This window comes from Natator depressus, chromosome 23 (genome assembly GCF_965152275.1).
Source record: "Natator depressus isolate rNatDep1 chromosome 23, rNatDep2.hap1, whole genome shotgun sequence".
In the NCBI taxonomy this organism is placed as follows: Eukaryota; Metazoa; Chordata; order Testudines; family Cheloniidae; genus Natator; species Natator depressus.
Window position 1 is genome coordinate 8,416,879 of NC_134256.1, and position 20,872 is coordinate 8,437,750.

Sequence of the window (20,872 nt, forward strand, 5' to 3'; positions counted from 1 at the left end):
CTGGAATTCATGTTAAGTGCCCTGTTTTGGCTTCCGCAATGCTGGTCTGAGGGGGGGGGCTGGCTGTCTGGCTACATTCCACCCCCTGATGCACCACACTACATCCCAGATTGCAAGGTGGCGGTGATGCCAGCACCTCTTGCCCTCCTTGGGGAAATCTAGAAATACCCAACAACCAAATTAGAGGATGAGGGTTCGCGGAATTGGTTAGGATCCCTTTTTAGCTCTAGGTATCTGATTTGTGTGGAGGAAAGAGCAGTTTGAATCAAACGCTTCATAATACATAAAGTTACACAAAAAACAATTACAATAATTAAAATGGTTAAAACAGTATTTACAACCGAATGTAAAAACGGGGAGAGGGAAAATCCCAAGTGTTGAGCTAACCATTGCATCCATGAGGTTTGTCCATTCTCAGCCACTGCATGTAAAATTTTAACTGCACCTTTAATAGCAACCACATCTTGCTCTATTTGCCCTGAATGATTTACATAAAAACAACAAGATTGGTTGATGACAGCACACACTCCTCCTTGCTGGGCTAAGGTAGCGTCTAGTGCTATTCTGTTCTGCAGAGCATATCGGGCCACAGACTGAAGTTGTTCATTTAAAAGCCCTAATGCATCAGCAGTATGATTAAGAGCAATTTCCAATTGTCCAGAAACGTTTGCTATTGCCATCTCGAGCTCAGTTATACCTAACCAAGGTATAAGTGCACGTGTAAATCGGTGAAAACCAGAGGGCCGTTCAATCAGGGGGTTGTAGGTGAACTTTCATTTGGATCGGTGTATAAAACTTCCCAGATTTGTTATTCTGGGGGCATCAACATGAGGGTGTACTGTTAGTCCCTCGGGTACTGCATGTCCCAGTGAACACCTTCCAGTCCAACCTACAGGCAAATATTTATATGCCTTGTCCCCACAAATAAAGAACAAGCCAGGTTCTTTACTAAGAATAGGTGAATAAGGTCCTCTGTGCCACCTGCCCCCCTCAGGTTTAGGTATGGGTTGGTGATATGGAACACAATATCCCATCTTAATGTTAGTACGGAGCAAAACTATTAACAAATCTTCTAAAATTTGATCTGAGCGAAAAAGTCCATTTTCATTACACTGATCTAATAAGGAATTAATAGATTTGATTAGCAATGGGTTATAAATGTGTCCGGAACTGGGAATAAAGAACAGTGATTGGTCATACCAATCTCTGCTTTCAGGGTATCTACTCATATTCAGGGGAACAATTGTGGCATTATATATGCTAAAAAGGGGTCTATGTTCAAGTGTGCCGTTGATGGGACCTTTCCAACATTTTAAAGTCCTTTTGTCGTTCATGGGTGGGTAGGTAGTCCAATCCCCACTTTTCTGATCAAATACAATTGTATGGGCACATTGCTGCTTATCTAGACTACCCATTTGTATGTCACCCTGAGTTTCAAAACAAATAGGGTATACTTCTTTAGATGATCCCGTTACATATTCCACAGGCTGTCCCCAAACAGTGCGATGCCATTGTCTCACCTCCCCCGAGTCAATGTGAGGGTTGTTGGTGTACCATGCTGGTCCCCACTGAAAGATGTCGCTTTTGTTCCACCAATCATTTAGGCTGAGTGGTACAAATTCAATTCCCAGTCCATTTGTTGAATCTAGCAAGGTGCACATCCAGCAATTTGTAGCACCAGCAGCAGAGGCGATGGTTTGGATTGCTCCCCGAAGAGGATGTTCTGGTATTGCCAAGGTGACTGGAGCCAACAGAAGGATCATGAGGGTTTGCAGGAACATATCTCTGGTGGGTCGTGTTCTAGCTAAAAAACTTATTTTAAAACCAAAAGCAAAAATTACACCTGCTATTATAAGTAATGGCAAATATATCAACAGTCCATAGTAGTCTCTAGTGATCAAACACGTCTGCTGCACGGTCCATTTTGCTGACAGGTTAGCTGGCAGGTTGCTCGGAACCATGGGACCATTCCTGCAATAAATCACATGGTCAGCCGGTCTTGGATGCGATCCAAGCCTCTGTAATGGTTATTAGCCTTTTATCAGCATTTAAGGCACTCCATACACCTTTCTCTTTATAGGCGTGCAAAACGCAGGTAAAGGTTCCCAGGGCTGGGTGTTTAATCACCACAGTGTCTCTGGGAGCATACTTGGAACTGTGCAGTGGTGTTCTGGCAGGGGAGATAACTTTCCCTGTAGGGAAGAATCCCCTGCTGATTGGACTTCCTGTAGGAGTCTGTCTGTTGTTTAATCTCTGCACCACTTCGTCCAGTCTGTCTCCCCATGTGCCATCAGTAGGCTTCAAGTGATTCTTTAGCAACCCATTCCAGCGCTCGACCATGCCATTAGATTGAGGTCGATATGGAAGGTGGAAGGTCCATTGGACTCCATGGTTAAGGGTCCATTCCCTTACAAGTTTATTCTTAAAATGCGAACCATTATCTGATTGGATTTCTTGAGGCATTGGGACAATTGCTGTTAAGCGGTTTAGTCCCATAATTGTGGACAGCCCTGTTGCCAGTCGGGTTGGATATGCAAAACCAATCCCTGAAACAATTTCTACCCCAGTCAAGATGTATTTCCACCTCTGCCTTGTAGTGGGCAGTGGTCCGACATAGTCGACCTGCCAGGTTGCCCATAGTGTTTTTCCATCTCTTAGCCTGGCAAACCTTTGTCCTTCTGCTATATGTTTTCTAGTCTCAGCACAAATAGCGCAGGCTTGCACCAGGTCTCTAGCCTGTCTGTGGGTGATAGGCCACCCCCTGATATGTGCTTGCCGCACTAACTCATCACTTCCTGTGTGTCCTAAATTATCATGTAACCATGAATATAAGCGTTCCCATTCTACTTGTGTGGTAAAGAGCTGGGCAGCTGCATCGGCTAAATTGTTTAACTGTGCAGCTGGGGTATTATTCCTCTGATGAGCTGAGACATGTCCTATAGACAGGGGTTGTTGCAGGGCATGCTGATATAATCACTTCCAGTATTCCAGTCCCCATACTGGTTTACCTCCTATTTCCCAGTGGTTATTTTTCCAGTTAGTGATCCACTGAGTGGCACCTGCCCATACCGCATAGGAGTCCGTATATACTGCGGTGGCTCCTGCTTCACAGGCCAGTTTAATTGCAGCCAATTCTGCAAGTTGTGCTGACCCATCAATTTCAGCAGTTAGGGGTGCTGCAGAGGCGTCTGCAGGCACTGCTGCAGCTTTTCCCTTCCATTTTCCTTTAACCAGCCTGGCACTGCCATCAGTGAACCATACTCCCTCAGGCTTAGAAGGATCAAATGGGGCAGCATCCTTAATAGGAGACTGCTGTGGAGGTAGGCGGTATTCATCAGGCATTCCTACTTTCCATAGGGATTCCTGAATCATAGTGGGGTTTTGTGCAGTGTCTGCACTACCTACCCTGTGGTGTATGTAAAGTGCCCATCTTTGGATAGTCATTTTTTGTGCTACACCAGGTGGTAACTCTTTCCCTTCCAATATAGGTTTAATGATTGGAAGAGGAGTGTGAATTGTGATGTCCTTATCCTGAGTTAATTCCTCAGTTTCTCTCAAGGCTGTGTAAGCTGCCAGAAGCACCTTCTCATAAGGCGTGTAGTTAGCCTGTGACCCTTGCCATGACTTGGAACCAAACTGAATTGGTCGTCTGGGAGCAGTGTCACTTTCTTGCCAGAGAGCATAAGACATTCCAGTGGCTCCCACAGTTAGGTACAAATGGAATGGGGCTTCAGGATGTATGGGACCCAGAGCCTGATAGGTGTGTATCTCCCCTATCAGTTGCCTGAGGGCTTCCTCATGGGCAGGAGCCCATTCCCAGGCAGCACTTTTCTTTAACAAATTGTACAATGGTCTGGCTATAATGGCAAAGCCAGGTACATGTTTTCTCCAAAACCCCAGGGTTCCCAAAATCTGTCTCAATTGATCTTTACTTTCAGGGGAGGGTGCCTGATTTAGCTCTTGCACAGTGTCATTAGGCACAGACCTCCTACCTCCCATCCATACAGTACCTAAGAATTTTATCTCTTGGGAGGGACCTTGGCATTTCTCAGCTGGTAACTCTAAATTAAGGGCTTCTAGTGTTCCTTTGATTTGATTCATAGCCTCCTGTACCTCTTCTGAGGTTTTCCCACCTATTAAGATGTCATCAATGTATTGCACAGTTTGTACATTGGGTGGCAGTATAAGGTCATCTAGGACCTTTGCCAGTGCCCCATGGCAAATAGTGGGTGAGTGTTTAAACCCTTGTGGCATTCGGGTAAAAGTGTATTGTACACCTCTCCAAGTAAAAGCAAATCTTTCCTGGTCAGCTGGTTGCAAAGGGACCATGAAGAACATGTCCTTTACATCTAATACTGCTAGCCAAGGTTTATCCCAGGTTTGTGTGGTGTTTACAATATCTGTTATGCTAGGGACTGCTGCAGTTAATGGTCCAGTGTTACTGTTTAGCTTCCTATAGTCTATAGTGAGTCTCCATTTGCCATTTGGTTTCTTGATGGGCCACACAGGAGAATTAAAGCGAGAGTGGGTACGAATTAAAATTCCTCGCTGTTCCAAATCTTTGATCAGGTCAGTAACAGGGCTTATGGCCTCAGCTGGGACATTATACTGCTTTATGTTTGTTACTGTTGAGGGCGGGAGAGCAGGTGCGCTGCTAAGTAAGTTTACAGAATAGTGGGGAGGGCTTTCCTCTTCCAGGTGGGTGGCATGAGGAACAGAACTGACTCCAAAAGCCCATCTTTCCCCATTAATCCTTACCTTCTTTCCTCTTAAAACGTCCATGCCCAGTATGTTGGCATTGCCCAAAATCACCTCATATTTTCGGGGCTGATGGTGGGGTTGCAATGGGATATCCAGTTTTCTCTTAACTAATGGGTAAGTTATGGTACTGCCATTTACTCCTGTAACAAGTACTTGCTTTCGGCCAGTAGGTGGCAAGCCCTGAAAACTTTCTCGCTTAATCATGGACATTTGAGCCCCTGTGTCCATTAAGAAAGGAATAATGTGTTTGTCATTTACAGTTACATGTATCCGGGGGTCTTTTGCTGTTGTTTTCTCCTCTTTGGATTTAAGCTGGTTTATTAGGAGAGGAGATTGACCCCCGCAAGCTAGTTTCCCTGCTCTGGTAACTCTTGCAGTTGCTGGAGCAATGGAGTATACCGGGTGTCTGCAGGTGGGGAAGGAGGAGAGAGCTGCAGAGGTGCACTGGGAGTAGCATTAGTTGTCTCCCAGTCAGCTCTTTTAAAGGTGGTGAATAATTTTAGCCGCTCTGTGGGCAGTCCATTTATCACATCTCTGGGATAACCTAAAGCCAGACATTGTCTCCACAACTTGGCTCTAAGCTCCTTTTCCTCCTGGGTTGGCTCTCGCTTGTTTTTATGTCCTTTAGATGGTGCCCCCTTGTTTCCCTGAAGGGAACGCATCTTAGCTTTGCCTGTCAGTGCTCTGATGTCTCCGAATTCTCTAAAGTATGACACCAGAAGGTTTAGCAGTGCCCGAAAGGTACTGTTATGTGCTGCAGCTTCTGATCTAAGGGACAGTGCCATAGCCCTATGGTTACTCGGAGCTCCCTTAAGCAGGGGTCTGAGATCATCTACATTTACCTGACCCTCCCATGGACTTTCATAGGCTAACTCTTGAGGGTTTTGGCCAAGCATGCTAATGACAGCCACAGTTAATAGAGCTGTTTTTACCTCATCTATGTTGGTCCAGTGCATTGCTGTGGGTTCATCTCGGTCTGCTGGGTAAATTCCTCTTGCCCATCGACAAGCCAGAAACCAAAGTGTTTTAGGGGTGTTCCCCTCTGAATGTTCCAGGAATATTCCTGCACCTAAGTTAAGGCGCTCAGTTTCTTGGGCTGTCAGGCGTATATATCCACCCCCAGCCTCCCAGAGGCGGACCAGCCACTCTATTATACCTTCCTCAGGCTTTTTAGCAAAATCTCCCTGGATTGTTTTTAACTCCATGGGAGTATATTGGCGGGTGGTAATTTTGGTAAAGTGTGTTGGAGCTTTACTCCCTTTTCCCTTTTTACCTCCCTTCTTTGTTTATGAAGAGGTGGATGGATCATTATCATCCCCTTCTTCATCCAGCTCTGCCCCACTCAAATTTCCCTCATGTTCTTCTGATTTGTGATGTGTGATAGCTGGTCTTAATTTTTCAGAGGAACCTTCCTCCTCAGAGGAGGGGGACTCATGTGCTGAATCCCAAATGTCTCCATCCCATTCCTCAGGGTCTAGCCAGAGAGCAGTCTCAACTTTAGCCCGGTTGATTCTGCGTGTTTTAGTCTCCAGCTTTTCCCTTCGTTCTATCCCTTCTTTCTCAATTAAGGGAAGTAATCTTTTCTGAAGATGTTCCATATCCCTATTCAGTGTTCTTACTCTGGTATCTAAATTCTTGCATTCCTTGCGCAGTGTGTCCCTTTCCTGTTGTATCCTATTAAATTCTATTGCCAGACTATGATAATCCTTACAGGCAGCTTGCCAAATGTTAGTAAGCAGCCATATACAAGCACCTTTTCCTTTCCCTTTCTTCATCTTGCAGGCACTTCTCCAGTTACAGAAATGCTGCCAGATCTCTGCTGGTTTTCCCCAATATTTCTCCAGCAGTTCTTTGCTCCACAGAGGATTTCCCCATCCCTCTTGGGTCAAACTTTTCTCTAGCTCAGGGAATTCTGTGGTGTTTATCATGACTGGTTTCATTGTGTTACTGTAGTGCAGCCTATATCACAATCCTGTTCGTGACACCAAATCTGTTAGCCGATGGCCAGGGATGTTTGGTGAGGTGCCAGCTATGCCCGTTTATACCATCCGTGACTTTAACCGCTAGGACGCACTGTCCCTTCGCGGCGGGCAGCCCGGGCTAGGCTGACGGATGCCCCAAGGTCCTAACCACCCGTGACTTTAACTGCTAGAGCTCAGAGCTCCTTCGCAGCGGGCAGTCAACACTGACTGACAGGTGCCCCAAGAGTTTGCCCCGTGGAGGCGGCACAACTCAACGCTAGGCTCTTAGTACTCTCACCTAATGGCCAGGCTTTATAGCCAAAACGGCTGAGGTTCTTTAATTGTGTTGGCTGCTTTACAGTAAACCAGAGAAACAAGTCAGGCTTATGCACAAATGGTTACCAAAATTTATTAAACTAGATTCTAATCATGTGGTTACAAAATTGCTAGTGCCTACTTATTTAAATGTAGAGATGTTACACACACAAACAAGTTACAAAACTGAAGCTACAATCCCAAAGAAAGAAAACAAAGTATAGAGCTCTATTTCAAAATATGTGTACACTAAAGATAGGAGATCAGGTGTGGGTGCTTCTTACCCTCCTTGCATCTCTCGATTCCAGCGGTGCCAAGCCAGGATCGGTCACTCAATTCCGCGGAAAGACGAATAAGGGACAAGGCTTAGGGACCCTCTTAGCTGCAGAAGCCTTGGGAGGCTGTCACTTATCTGACCAGCAGATAGATAGTGAAAAGCACTCAAAAATCATGGTGCTGTAGGTCCCCTACTTATACCTCTGTCCTCCTTTATTCTCTTTCTCCTTTCTTATGCCAAATTGGGGCTGGTCTGTCTGGGCGACGCCAGCTCTCGCAAGAGTAGTTCACACTTGCAAGGGAGAGAAACAATAAGTTTCGACTACCAGACATTCCTTTTATTAGGGTAAATATTTTCCCACCTGGGATGTTGGTGTGTGTGCATCATGCTATTTAGTAGGGGCTAAGAGCCATGTCTGTCACAGCGCCTCTGCCTGCTGTGAGCCTAATCGTTGTATATGTTCCCAGAGGCACATTGTAGCAGCACACCTGTGCTTTTCACAGCTTCAAAGGCTGTGCTGGAATTTGTTAAGTCCCCTGTTTTGGCTTCCGCAATGCTGGTCTGAGGGGGGGGGCTGGCTGTCTGGCTACACAAGCCCGGTGGGGTGGCAGCTTGGGAAAGACAGGGCCGCACCTTCCTGGGGGCCACCGACTCAGCCGTGCCCTGTGCCATCCTGCTGGAACTGGCCACGGCCTTGGACGCGAAGCTGCTGAAGGCCAAGGAGCAGGTGAGAGCTTCCCAGGTTGGGGGTTCTACTCTTGTCTTGGGGAAAGGAATGGAGTCTAGTGTGTAAAACCGGGGGGGATGGGAGCCAGGACTCCTGGGTTCTATCTCTGGCTCTGGGAGGGGAATGGGGTCTAGTGGTTAGATCAGGGGAGCTGGGAGCCAGGACTCCTGGGTTCTATCCCGAGCTCTGCTGCTGTCCTGGGTGCAGTCCCCTCACCTGTCCAGCACTGCCAGGTGTTGAGCGAGCCCCGTGTCTCTCCCCAGGGCTCTGAGGTGACACTGCAGCTGCTGTTCCTGGACAGCAAGGAGGCCTTCGGGGAGTGGAGTGAGAGGGATTCCCTGTACGGGGCTGTCCACGGCCAAGGCTCAGCACCAGCCGGGCACCAGCCAGCTCCAGGCTATGGTGAGAGCCGCCCGCCTGCCCCTCTGGGGAGTTCTGCCTGGGGGATCTTTCAGGCTGAAGGGAGATGGTGGGGGTGCCTGTCCGGGGTAGGCTGGGGGCTCAATCCGTCTGCACCGGATCTTGTACCAATCCCTACCTCAGATCCTCCTGGGGTGACTGGGCCCCTAGAGATTTAACCCCTCGTTGCCTCCTTGCAGAGCCTGTTTATCTTGCTGGACCTGCTGGGGGCCCACCACCCGACCATCCAGAACCACTTCCCCTTCACCGCCTCCTGGTTTGACCGGCTCGTTGGCATCGATACCAAACCTTCCTTTCTTCCAGGGGTGGGAGGGGGCTTGCCCCCCCAGGCACCTGTAGTGGGACAGCTACTTCCTCCCCCCCCCCAAGTCCTGATGGTCCTGCGTCTGTCTGACAATGAATAAAGGTGCCTGGGTTCTAGCCCCAGCTCTGGGAGGGGAGTGGGGTCTAGTGGTTAGAGCAAGGGGGGCTGGGAACCAGGACTCCTGGGTTCTATCCCCAGCTGTGGGCAAGAGCTGGGAGTTGGGGATTCAGTCCCCAGGGCTGTTGACCTGGCATCTTTCACCAACACTTTATTTCCCTCAAACACGACTTGTCAGGTTTGAAATCCCCCCTCCCTCCCCGGCAGCGTCTCCGTGTCCTCAGGGAGCTCTGGTGTGAGCGGCCAGGTGTGGCCCCCTGTGGGGCTTGTCCTGCCACGCCCCCAGCCTGGCAGGTCCCAGGAACCAGCCCATTCCTCACTCTCTTCTCTGTGTCGCCCAGAGAAGCGTCTCCACCGGGTGGGCCTGCTGCAGTCCCACCCCCGGGAGCAGACGTACTTCCAGCGGGAGCCTGCCTGTGGGCCTGTCGAAGAGGACCACGTCCCCTTCCTTCGCAAAGGTACCTGTCCTGCCCCTTGCTACCGGGCGTCCAGGCGCAGAGCAGTGTGGGATGGACAGCTGGGGAGGCCTCCCCGGGGGAGCCAGGGCAGAATGTGTGCAGACAAAGCGTGGTGAGACTCCCCCAGGCTCCCACACAAGCCTGGCCTCATGAGTGGAGCAAGGGACTGAGACCTGGGTTCAGATCCTGGCTTTGCCACTGCCCTGCTGGGTGACTTTGCTGCTCTCTTCCTCAGTTTCCCCATCTGTGAAGTGGGAGGAATCACTCTGACCCCCTTTGTAAATTGCTTTGGGATCCCCTGAGGACAAGGGCTATGCAAGAGCTAGGTGTTATTTACAGGGGTAAAATGCCTTATAGATGATGTTTGCCTGCCTGGCACACTTCACCCCAGAGGTGGCTGCATTTTGAACTTAGGCTCTGGGATCCTTGGGGGTGAAAGACTTTACAAACATATCATTGCTATCTAGCCACTTGGCCCTGACTCGCTTGATGTCTCTGGCCAATCTGGTTCCCATAATGCACCTGGCCAGCTGCTCGTTACAAGGTCAGGGGAGCACATGGCTCCTAGATGTAAGGTCAGGTCGTGCCTAAGGGCCTGGCTCCATCTACTGAGACAGTGTGTGGGTTTAGAATGTCACACATCGCCCTCTAGTGGCTGGGCCACATGGGGCTAATAGTCTACTACTGCTGACAATAGTGGAATTACTCTTTAGAGGCTGGGCTTGCAGTGATGCAGATCCTGGGTTGGATCCCTGCTGACTATCCATGTATCTGTCTGGCTGCAGGAGTGCCGGTGCTGCATCTCATCGCCACCCCTTTCCCGTGGGTCTGGCACACGATGGAGGACACGGAGCAGAATCTGCACCCCCCAACTGTGGAGAACCTCTGCAAGATCCTGGCTGCCTTCCTGGCCAAGTACCTGTGGCTGTCACTACCCAGAGCCTCCCCTGGGGAGGGAACCAACCCCTCCCTGGGCCTCGCAGGATCCTTCACCCCTCCTGGGCCGAGCTCCATGGGGCCAGCAGCCAAAACACCCTAGATACCAGTCAAGGTGGCTTGGGGGGCCCGGGCTGTGGCAGCCCCGCAGGGTCTTGGGGAGGTGTTACAATGCTGGGAGGATGGGAAGGGAGATTGTGCTGAGTCTGTTCCGGGGCTGCAGTGGGGCTGTCGCCGGCCCAGGGGTGAAACCTCTTGCTTGCGCCCCTTGAGCCCGTTCCTGGGCTTTAGACTCCCTCCAGAGCTCCAGCCGCCAGGGCCTAGACTAGCCTCTTCCCAACGGGGAGCCTGGATCCCAGCTGGTCGCGTCCCCTGGGGTCCACGGCTCAGAAGCAGGAATAACTGGGCTGAACCTGGACTGTGCTGGGGCAGGACACCGGGGGCTGCGGGGGGGCCAGACCTGCACTCTCTGCAGCGCGGCCTCCAGCTGCCAGCCCACCAGGGGTTGCTCCTGTTTACGGGGCCCGTCCAGCCCTGAGGTGCTGGGCTCCCAGCCTAGCTCGGGGGCTGCTCCACAGCGACTCTCATAACAAAGAGCTGCCCCGTCAGTGCTGCTTCCCCCTTCCCACATGCTGGGCAGCCCTGGGCACTGTGGGGCTGGGACACTGCTCCTGGCATGGCTGTTCCCTCCGCTCCGGCCCCTCCTGCCGGTCTCCAGCCGCAGCCCCAGCTCCCATCAGCAGGCGCAAACCCCAGCTCCCCTCCCCTTCCTTCAGCTCAGGGCTGCCGGGCCTGACTGTGTGTGAGCCATGCGGAACCAGCGCCCCCTTGGTTTCGCTCCACCTCCTCCCTCTGGATTGAGAGGCAGCACAGCCTAGTGGGCAGAGCACTTGACTGCACCCATGGGATCTGTTCCACTCTCTGCCACTAACTGGCCCTGTGAGTTTGGGTAAAACCCTTTTCCCCTCCCTGTGCCTCAGTTTCCCCTCCCATCCTTTGTCTAATTAGACTGTGAGCTCTTTAGGGCAGGGACTGTCTGTCTCATGTTCTGTGTGTATAGCACCTAGCCCAAGGAGGCCTCTTAGTGCTAATCTGACAGACCATCATCACACCCTCTCAGCTCGCCCAGCCCAGCCCAGCAGCAGGGTGGTGGTGGTTATGGTTTAACAGGAGATGAACTGATTCCCGGCGCTTCAACTTTTCATGTGCTAGAAGCTGGTTTATTTTCACTGCTCAGTAGCTCCCAAGCAAAGCAAGCGCTAAGCCGCAGGGGCGCTGGGTTAAAGGCAAATTGCACTTGAATTAAAAACCCCTTTGTGGGACTCTGTGACCCACCCGACGGGTACTTCCCAGGCACCTGCTGTGTGAAGATCCAAACACTTTGCCCCCCTCGGTGAGAGAGGCTCACGGGAATGGATTGTCGGGGCGAAAGGGTCGAGGGCTGAAAGCTTTGAGAGCCAGACCCTGCGGGGGCCAGGCAGAGCCGAGTGTCAGGGCTCGGGGACACTTGGGTTCCCTTTGTGGGGGGGTTAAATAGCGACCGATTTCTGGGGGATTCCAGATGAAATCTTCGCTGCAGATCTCAGGGGGGCTGGGAGCAGAGGCGGATTTGACTCTGGAATTGATAATTGCTCAGACGTTTCACACGGGAATGGAGGCGACGTTTCCTGAGCTGCCCAGGGATTGGCAGGGCCATCGCCACAGAGCTCGGCTGAGGCTTGGCCCCACCCCTCTGGACGCTGTAAGACCCTGGGCCTGGCTGTGTGTGGACCTGGGCCAAGCTGACGTGCCCGTTGCGGGCGGGAGCGAGGGGCTAGGCCTGGCATCTGCCGAAGGAAGCAGCCTGGGGGAGGCAGGTGGCTCCCAGGCGCCATTAGAAATCTGAGCCCCGGGGAGGCGCGGGGGGGGCAGCAGAGCCCAGGGGAGACGGGAGCGTAACCTCAACTCTCAGAGCCCTGCTCTCCGGGCCCTAGGAGGCAGCAGGTGGGCGAGAAGCGGGAGGCTGCCCCCTGCTGGGGGGCAGAGGTGCTGCTCGAGCAGGCAGAAGCTGTGGGCGGGGTCAGCGATGGGTGCAGGGGCTGCCCCGAGGCTGCAGGGACTCAGGCTTCAAACTCAGGCCACTGGCTTATGGCCTCGTAGAGGGCGTCCCCAGGGCATTGGGTTGACTTCACGTCGCGATGCCCCTTCAGGGTGTAGCTTTCACTCAGGAAGCCCCCGGAGACAGCACATTGGATCGGGCTCTTGGCAACGGTCAGGGTGGTGTTGTCAGGGGCTGTTTCTGCAGGACACCAGCAGCCCCCTGTTAATTTCACACCCGCCCCTGGCCCCTCGCTGCTGCTCAGGGGATGTGAATGTGGCCTGAGTAAATAAACACTCTCTAGCCACGTTCTTGATTGGCCATGTCAGTGTCTCCCCCCCCACACCATTGTGTTTGGTAATGCGTCTCCCCGCCTCCACACACACATTTGCTTCGCCACGCTCCCCCTCCCCCTCCCTTTCCTGACCCTGTGCCCCAGCCCAGTGCCCCACCGTGGTGGAACCAAGAGCAGCTGTGAACTTCCTAGTTCCCCTGGGGGCCTAGCAGGGAAATCCGTACAGACGGGACCCACGTACTGGAGAAGCTGCCCAGGAAGCTGATTCCCAGTGACTTATTTTTCCAATTCTTGGCATGGGCCCCCATGGTGCTCCAACCTCTGCCCTCCTAGACTCTGTCATCTTCGCCGATCAGGAAGCTGCAGGCAGAGCGCAGTGTGAGACCTGCACAGGCATGTCGGCCGCACTCTCCCCTCCCCATCGCTCTTGGCAGCTCCCGCAGGGTCGTGGCTGGCCCGGCCCGGGTTTGAACCTGGGACCATCAGAGCTAGAAGCTCAATCCTCTGCCATGGAGCTAAAGACCCACTGAGGAAAAGGACTGGAATGGAGGGGCCCTAATCTGTATTGCACTGTTTGGCCATTAGGTGGCGCTGTGTGTAACACCCCTTATGGAAGGCACCAAGGGCCCCACCTGGACAGAGCTGGGGGTGGAGTGAGGGCTGTAGCGGGCCCAGATGTGGGGCAGGAGAACAGCACTGGGAGCCGCTGCCCTGCTGGAAATTCCCAGCTGGGTTTCCATCTCCCGACATCACCAACTCAAAACATTTCACGGAGCAAAATCTGTGGCCAGGTTTTCGTTGCGGGGCGTCAGGCCGGCTGCAGGGAAACGTGTCAATAACGCCGGCATGGGGCGGTGTCACAGAGGCCTTTGCTTGCCCCCACCCCACCCCATTGCCACGGCTCCAGCCCCACACACAAATGCTGTAGGAGTGTAACTGTACCAGGTTAGTTAACACATTACAGCCCCGGTGGGGGTACAATCCTCGGTGCTTACGGTGACAGCACTGCCGAGAACACATGTTAAACCAATCAGCGAACCCACCCGCCTGCTAATGGGCTTACCAGGGATCCCTCCCCTGACTCCAGCCAGGGCTCCGGCCGGGGTGCAGCCCGTCAAAGCCACCCACGGGCTTTTCAGTGCTTCCAAGCTCAGCACAGCTTCTGCTGCGAACATGACCCCTGGGAATCTGTGAGTGCCGCAGGCCGGTCCCTCGATCTGGGAACAGGTCATTCGCAGCCAGTGTCTCGCTCCCCAGCGCGTTGCTTCGAAAGGCTGGGGGCAGAGGTGGGAATTTGCATCCCCGCCTTGGCTGTTTGGTCATTTTACAAGTGTCCTGTGATGGTCCTGACCCTTCCCAGGGTTTGCTGGAGTCACGTCTTCCCCAGAGGAATCACGTCCCATCCCCCCAGACTCCAGACCCATTTGCATTTGTAATACAGTGAACTCCGGAAATACCCACACTTCGTCCAACCTGCTTTGTGCAGGGTCTGGGAGGAAACTGCTGTCTGTGGCCCATCTCCCCCTACAGAAGTGGGTGGAACCAAGTGCTGTCCGGCACCCTTGGGGAACCCATTGACTTAGTGTCTGGACAGGTTTCTCCTCTGCCTGGCATTTCTGCTATGGCCTGTCACAATGTCACGTTTTGACGTTGCATTTAAGAAGCATTCTGCCATCACGCCAGCACCCGGCCTTCACAAACCCGCCCGGTCGGCTGGCAGTCTCCTGCCCCAGTTCTCTCTAGAGTCCCTGGGCCGATCTCTCCCACGCCCCTCCTTACTCAGGGTGCCCCCAAACCTTTTCCTTCCAGCATGCAGTTCATTTTCTTAACTTCTGACATGGCTCAGCTGCATTATTAACGATGAGGCTTGTCCTGCTCCATCACATCCTCCGGATCCTCCTTGCACTCAGCCGACTTCCCTGGTGCTCCCAGTGTCTCCACAGCCAATTGCTCCTGTGCTGGATGATGAGCACTTCCACCATCCTCCACCCGTTTCTGACAACCCCACGACTGCACCATCTCCTCAGCTCCTTCCCCTCGCCCGCCTTCCCCTTTCCTTGCGGCGCTCGCCAGCCGCCCCTTGACTTCCCCATTCTGCAGCTTCCCTTTCTGAGCATTTTCTGTCACTTTCTTAAGCTTCTGATTAAAAGCCTCGCGTGCCCGATGCTGAGCTGCCGCCCCGGGTCACGCTTTCCCCTCCACTCTCTGGTCAGCCTCAGAGACAAGCAGCGCACACGTGTGATCCCACGGCCGGCCGGACGCGGTGCGGCCCCAGATCCTCCATGCATAACAGCACATTTCTTTACAAACAATCCAAGCCCTCCTTTACTATTTCGGCCATTCTTTGCCCGCATTTTACTCTTGATGGAGTTAACGTTTTGCTGGATCTAGTCTGACATCTCTTCTTCAAACTTTTCCCCTCCCCTGTAGGCCCCTAGACCGTCCCAGCCAGAGTCTCCACACACGACTAGGTCTTTACTCCCGACACAGAGGTTGTGACCCTGCCCGGTCCGGTTCCAGCCGGTAAACTTGGGTTGGAGGATCCCCCAGGGAAGCAGATTTATTACCAATTCAGCTTCGATCTTACTTCCTGCTTAAAGAGACCTCAAGGACCCAAGCCCCGGCCAGTATTTATTAGTTATTAGTACAGCGCTCAAACAGAAAGGCAGATCCATTACCAAGTCTGCTGAACCAAATTTTGCAGCCGTTGACGTAAACGACAGACTGATCCCCGTGATGTCTTTTGCCACGGCTTGCATACAGCCTTGCATTGGGAAAGAGGAAGAGATAAGCTGGAACTAAGTTACCTATAAGTAGTCCAAGCTGTATGCAAGCCGTGGCAAAAGACATCACGGGGATCAGTCTGTCGCCTGCAAAATTTGTGTCTGGTACATATCATAGACTTCCCAGCACACAATCACACATCTGCTGCTTAAGCATAAACTTTTACCATCACTATGTTATTTATACATTTCCATTTGTTTGTGGTTAGTACATTTCTCGCACAGTTGCGTGGCAACGCAAATAACAGGGCGCTAGGCTACAAATTTTAGCAAACTGGCATTTTTCACAGCCTGTGAGAGTTTAGCAGCATTCCCAAAGCATCTTGGGAGTCTGGGTCACCAGTTGGCCTGAGGTCTGATAGTAATTTGGCCTCTACCAGTCAACAAACCTTTGTACTGGTATAACGGCATCCCCATGGATGGGGTGGGGGGGTGTTGTAATGTTTTAACTAGACCGGTCCAGTTAAAGTCCTCAGCCTTTTGCATACAGACATGGGCTGCCTGTGGAGTGACCTTGGTTGAGTCACGTCCCCCTTGTGTGCCTCAGTTTCCCCATCTATAAAGTGGGGATAGTGATGCCAACTTCCTTTGTGAAGGGCATTGAGATCTGCTGGAGAAAGGGGCTAGCTCAGGGCCAGGTGTTATAACTGGGGAGCAAGAGGGTCTGTCGCTGCCCCAGGCAGGTCGTGGGAGCTTCGTGGAGCGGAGAGATGGTGGCAGCCATGGGTAGCAGAGGGCGCTGTGCTGGGCTCCAGTGGGGCAGGTTGGTGGCAGAAGGGGAGGTCTCTCCAGAATCCAGCAACGCACCCAACAGCCACGTGCCCTGATGCCTGACCCCATTGTCATCGCCCCCAGCATGGCCCCCAGCACCTCTCTCATGTGTGTCGGGGGGGGAGGGGATTTCTGCTTGGGCTGCCCCTACGCGCTGGTGCTTAAACTCCAAAAGGAAGCTCACAAGCAGTGGAAATTTGGACAGATGACTAGGGAGGAGTATAAAAATATTGCTTGGGTATGCAGGGGTGTAATCAGGAAGGCCAAGGCACAACTGGAGTTGCAGCTAGCAAGGGATGTGAAGGGTAAGAAGAAGGGTTTCTACGGGTATGTTAGCAACAAGAAGAAGGTCAGGGAATGTGTGGGCCCCTTCCTGAAAGTGGGAGGCAGCCTAGTGACACATGATGTGCAAGAAGGTGAAGTACTCAATGCTTTATTTGCCTCAGTCTTCACAGACAAGGTCAGCTCCCAGACTGCTGCACTGGGCAACACAGTATGGGGAGGAGGTGAGCAGTGCTCAGTGGTGAAAGAACAGATTAAGGACTATTTAGAAAAGCGGGACATGCACAAGCCCATGGGTCCAGATCTAATGCATCCAAGGGTGCTGAGGGACTTGGCTGATGTGATTGCAGAGACATTGGCCATTATCTTTGAAAACTCATGGTGATCGGGGGAGGTCGCGGACCATTGGAAAAAGACAAATATAGTGCCCATCTTTAAAAAAGGGAAAAAAGAGAACCCGGGGAATTACAGACTGGTCAGCCTCACTTCAGTCCCCAGCAAAATCATGGAGCAGGTCCACAAGGGATCCATTTTGAACCACTTGGAGAAGAGGAAGGTGATAAGGACCAGTCAACGTGGATTCACCAAGGGCAAGTCATGCCTTCTATGATGAGATAACTAGCTCTGTGGATATGGGGAAAGTGGTGGTTGTGATACATCTTGACTTTAGCGAAGCTTTTGATACGGTCTCCCAAAGTATTACTGCCAGCAAGTTAAAAAAGTATGGATTGGATGAATGGACTATAAGGTGGATAGAAAGCTGGCTAGATTGTCGGGCTCAATGGGTAGTGATCAACAGCTTGATGTCTAGCTGGAAGCCGGTATCAAGCGGAGTGCCCCAGGGGTCGGTCCTGGGGCCGGTTTTGTTCAACATCTTTATCAATGATCTGGATAATGGGATTAATTGCACCTTCAGCAAACTCACAGATGACACTAAGCTGGGGGAAGAGGTAGATACACTGGAGGGTAGGGATAGGGTCCAGAGTGACCTAGACAAATTGGAGGATTGGGCCAAAAGAAATCTGATGAGGTTCAACAAGGACAAGTGCAGAGTCCTGTACTTAGAACGGAAGAATCCCAGGCACTGCTACAGGCTGGGGACCAATTGGCTAAGCGGCAGTTCTGCAGAAAAGGACCTGGGGATTACAGTGGATATGAGTAGCAGAGTGCCCTTGTTGCCAAGAAGGTCAAAGGCATATTGGGCTGCATTAGTAGGAGTGTTGCCAGCAGATCGAGGGAAGAGATTATTCCCCTCTATTCGGCACTGGTGAGGCCACGTCTGGAGTATTGCGTCCAGTTTTGATCCCCCCACTACAGAAGGGATGTGGACAAATTGGAGAGAGTCCAGCAGAGGGCAATGAAAATGATTGAAAATGAAAACGGGGCACATGACGCACGAGGAGAGGCTGAGGGAACTGGGGTTATTTAGTCTGCAGAAGAGAAAAACGAGGGGGGATTTGATAGCAGCCTTCAACTACCTGAAGGGGGGCTCCAAAGAGGATGGAGCTTGGCTGTTCTCAGTGGTGGCAGATGACAGAACAAGGAGCAATGGTCTCAAGTTGCAGTGCGGGAGATCTAGGTTGGATATTAGGAAACACTATTTCACTAGGAGGTTGGTGAAGCACTGGAATGGGTTAACTAGGGAGGTGGTGGAATCTCCATCCTTAGAAGTTTTTAAGGCCTGGCTTGACAACGCCCTGGCTGGGATGATTTAGTTCGGGTTAGTCCTGCTTTGAGCAGGGGGTTGGACTAGATGACCTCCTGAGGTCTCTTCCAACCCTGATATTCTGTGATTCTATGAAATGCAAGTGGTGCAAAATAATGGTGAGATGGCACCCTGGTGATGCAAATCCAAGGCAGCATCCACGCTGGGGCGGTCAATCTGAGCCAGGGGTGGTGGGTTTTGTGATATGGTGACATATCCAGGTAGGGGTTTCCTATCCCTTTTCCAGGGCTGGGATAGAACCCAGGAGTCCTGGCTCCCAGCCCCCCATTCTAACCACTAGACCCCACTGTCATGGGGCCCCCTGGCGATGCTCTGGAACTGCTCCAGACGAAGCCAGTCAGGACTCTGGGGAAGTCTCCTTTCTGTGAGCAGCCGGTCTTCAAGACACACAGCTCACACAACTTCCACCTTCCTGGGTCTGACCTCGGAGCATTCAGCATCCTCTGCCCCTCTGTGCACTTCCTGGGGAAGTCAGAGGGTCCTGCCCCACAGCTTCGCAGTCAGATGTGACTCTCAGCCAGCCAGTAAAACAGAGGTTTATTAGACGACAGGAACATGATCTAACACAGAGCTTGTAGGTGCAGAGAACAGAACCCCTCAGCTGGATCCATTTTGGGCAGCAGTGAGCCAGAGAACCACGTCTGCACTTCACTCAATATCTCCAGCCCCCGCCCTCCTCTGGGCTTTCTCCCTTTCCCAGGCCAGGAGGTCACCGGATTCCTTTGTTCTCCAACCCTTTCGCTCTCACCTTGCAGGGGGGAAGGGCCCAGGCCATCAGTTGCCAGGAAACAGGGTTTCAGCCATTCTCTGTGTCCAGACCCCTGCACACTCCTGCCCTCTAGGGCTCTGCAATCATCATACACCCTTATCCCACCATCTAGAGACTTAAGAACTGCCTAGGGGAAACTGAGGCACCCCACACTATTCAGAGGAAACATTAAGAACAGTCCCGCTTCAACACACCTACTCCCCTTCCAGGGCTGGTTATGGAACCCAAGGGTCCCAAGCTGCCGGTGCTTTGGCCATGGGGTGTAAAACGGTCCCGTCTCTACTTCCTCTCCCACCGCTGCAACGGTGCAGAAGCTGCTTTAATAGCAGCTTCCCCCCGACCCCCCCCCCCCCACGCCCAACTGAGTCCCAGGCCTTGCTAACGCTCAGTGCCACAGCAGCCCCAGGAGATGATTGCTACGGGGGTGTCAGCCCAGGGGGAGGCAGTGACTCCTAGAAGCAGGGAGAGCAGCAGCACTGTAGATCAGGGAGGTCTGGCAATGCAAGTGGCTGTCTGGGGTCTGGCAGCCCTGGCACTCAGAGCAGATTGTCAAAGGCCAAACCCCTCTCACCACCGGCTCTGTAGCTCCCCCTTGCTTTCGGTCTGTCTTAGGCACCATCCTGGCCCTCATCCCCCTGGCATTTGAGCACTGCCCAACCTCGATTGCATTTATTCTAACTGCCCCCTGCAGGGCAGGGCCTGGCTGCTACCCCCACTGTACAGACAGGGAACCGCTGCAGAGAGAGAATAAGGGACTTGCTCGAAGACAAACAGAGCATCTGTGGCAGAGGTGGGAAATGAACATGGGTCTCCTGGGTCCCAGGATGGCACCTTCTCGTTCAACCTCCTGCCCCCTTCGTCCCTGGTTCAGTGGGAGCTGTGGGAGCTCTCTGGGGCACAGGAGCTGGCTGGTGCCCACATGGAGCTATGTTGCCTATTGCACAGATCTCGCTTTTCCCGAACATTGAAGATGCTGCTCCAACCATACCAGGGCCCGCCAGGATCCTTGCAGCTGGTCTGTGCTAAATTGTGAACTGTGCCCTGGCCTCCCCGAGCGGAGCAATGGGAGAGGGTGGGGCTGGCCCAAGGGTCTGCTGGATTGCGGCTCATGCGTACGGGGTCCCAGTGCTACAGAGCTCTGTGCCGGGACGGCGCTTTGTGGGGGTTTCGCAGCTCCTCTCTCCAAGGCTGTGTGGGAGCAGCCGCTGCAGAGAATCCCAGGCCTGATTCCCCCCACGCTGGGTCTCCTGAATGGCCCCTGCCCTGGGGGGCTCCATTCCTCACCCAGTGTCTCCTGCTGACTCTCCAGCAGCTGCACGGCAGGTGTCCGAAGGCACCTCTAGTCCTCTCCAGAGCTCAGGGGGACTGGCCTGGCATCGGACTGGCCTGGTTAAATGGAACAATGGCTCCAAGCAGCCGGAGAATGCCTGTTCCCCCGGCAACCTCAGTGCCATTCCCTCTGGAAGTGATGGTGTCAGCGAAGGTGCTGGAGGTGGTCAGGCCTCGTGGTTGGAGCTGGACTCAGGAGACCGGGGTTTGGGTGGAGCGAGGCTGGAGCGAGAGCAGGGCTGGAGCAGGACGAGGGGCAGGGCTGGAGCAGCCTAAGACTGTTGCCAATGTCAGGCAGGAGCGAGTTCCTGGCCCTGGAGTCCTGTTGAGCAGACTGAGCTGCTGCTGTGAGACTGAAATACTTGCTCCGGGAGTCACGGGCCTGTTCCTGGCTTGTGGATTGGCGGGAGCCCGGCACAGGAGGGACTCAGGGCCTGACACATGGCTCCAGGGGGCAGTTGGCTCCCGGCCCCGCTGGGCACTGACAGGCCAGGTGCAGGGGGCCAGGAGCAGCACCAGGGAGGACACTGGGGAGGCAGGAGCACTGAGGTGGGGCTGAGCGGG

General features: G+C 53.0%; 1 pseudogene; it reads left to right on the plus strand.

The window, feature by feature from the left end:
* The first annotated feature begins 4,871 nt into the window (after positions 1-4,871).
* Positions 4,872-10,379, plus strand: LOC141976796 (glutaminyl-peptide cyclotransferase-like protein; annotated as a pseudogene).
* The last annotated feature ends 10,493 nt before the right edge of the window (positions 10,380-20,872 follow it).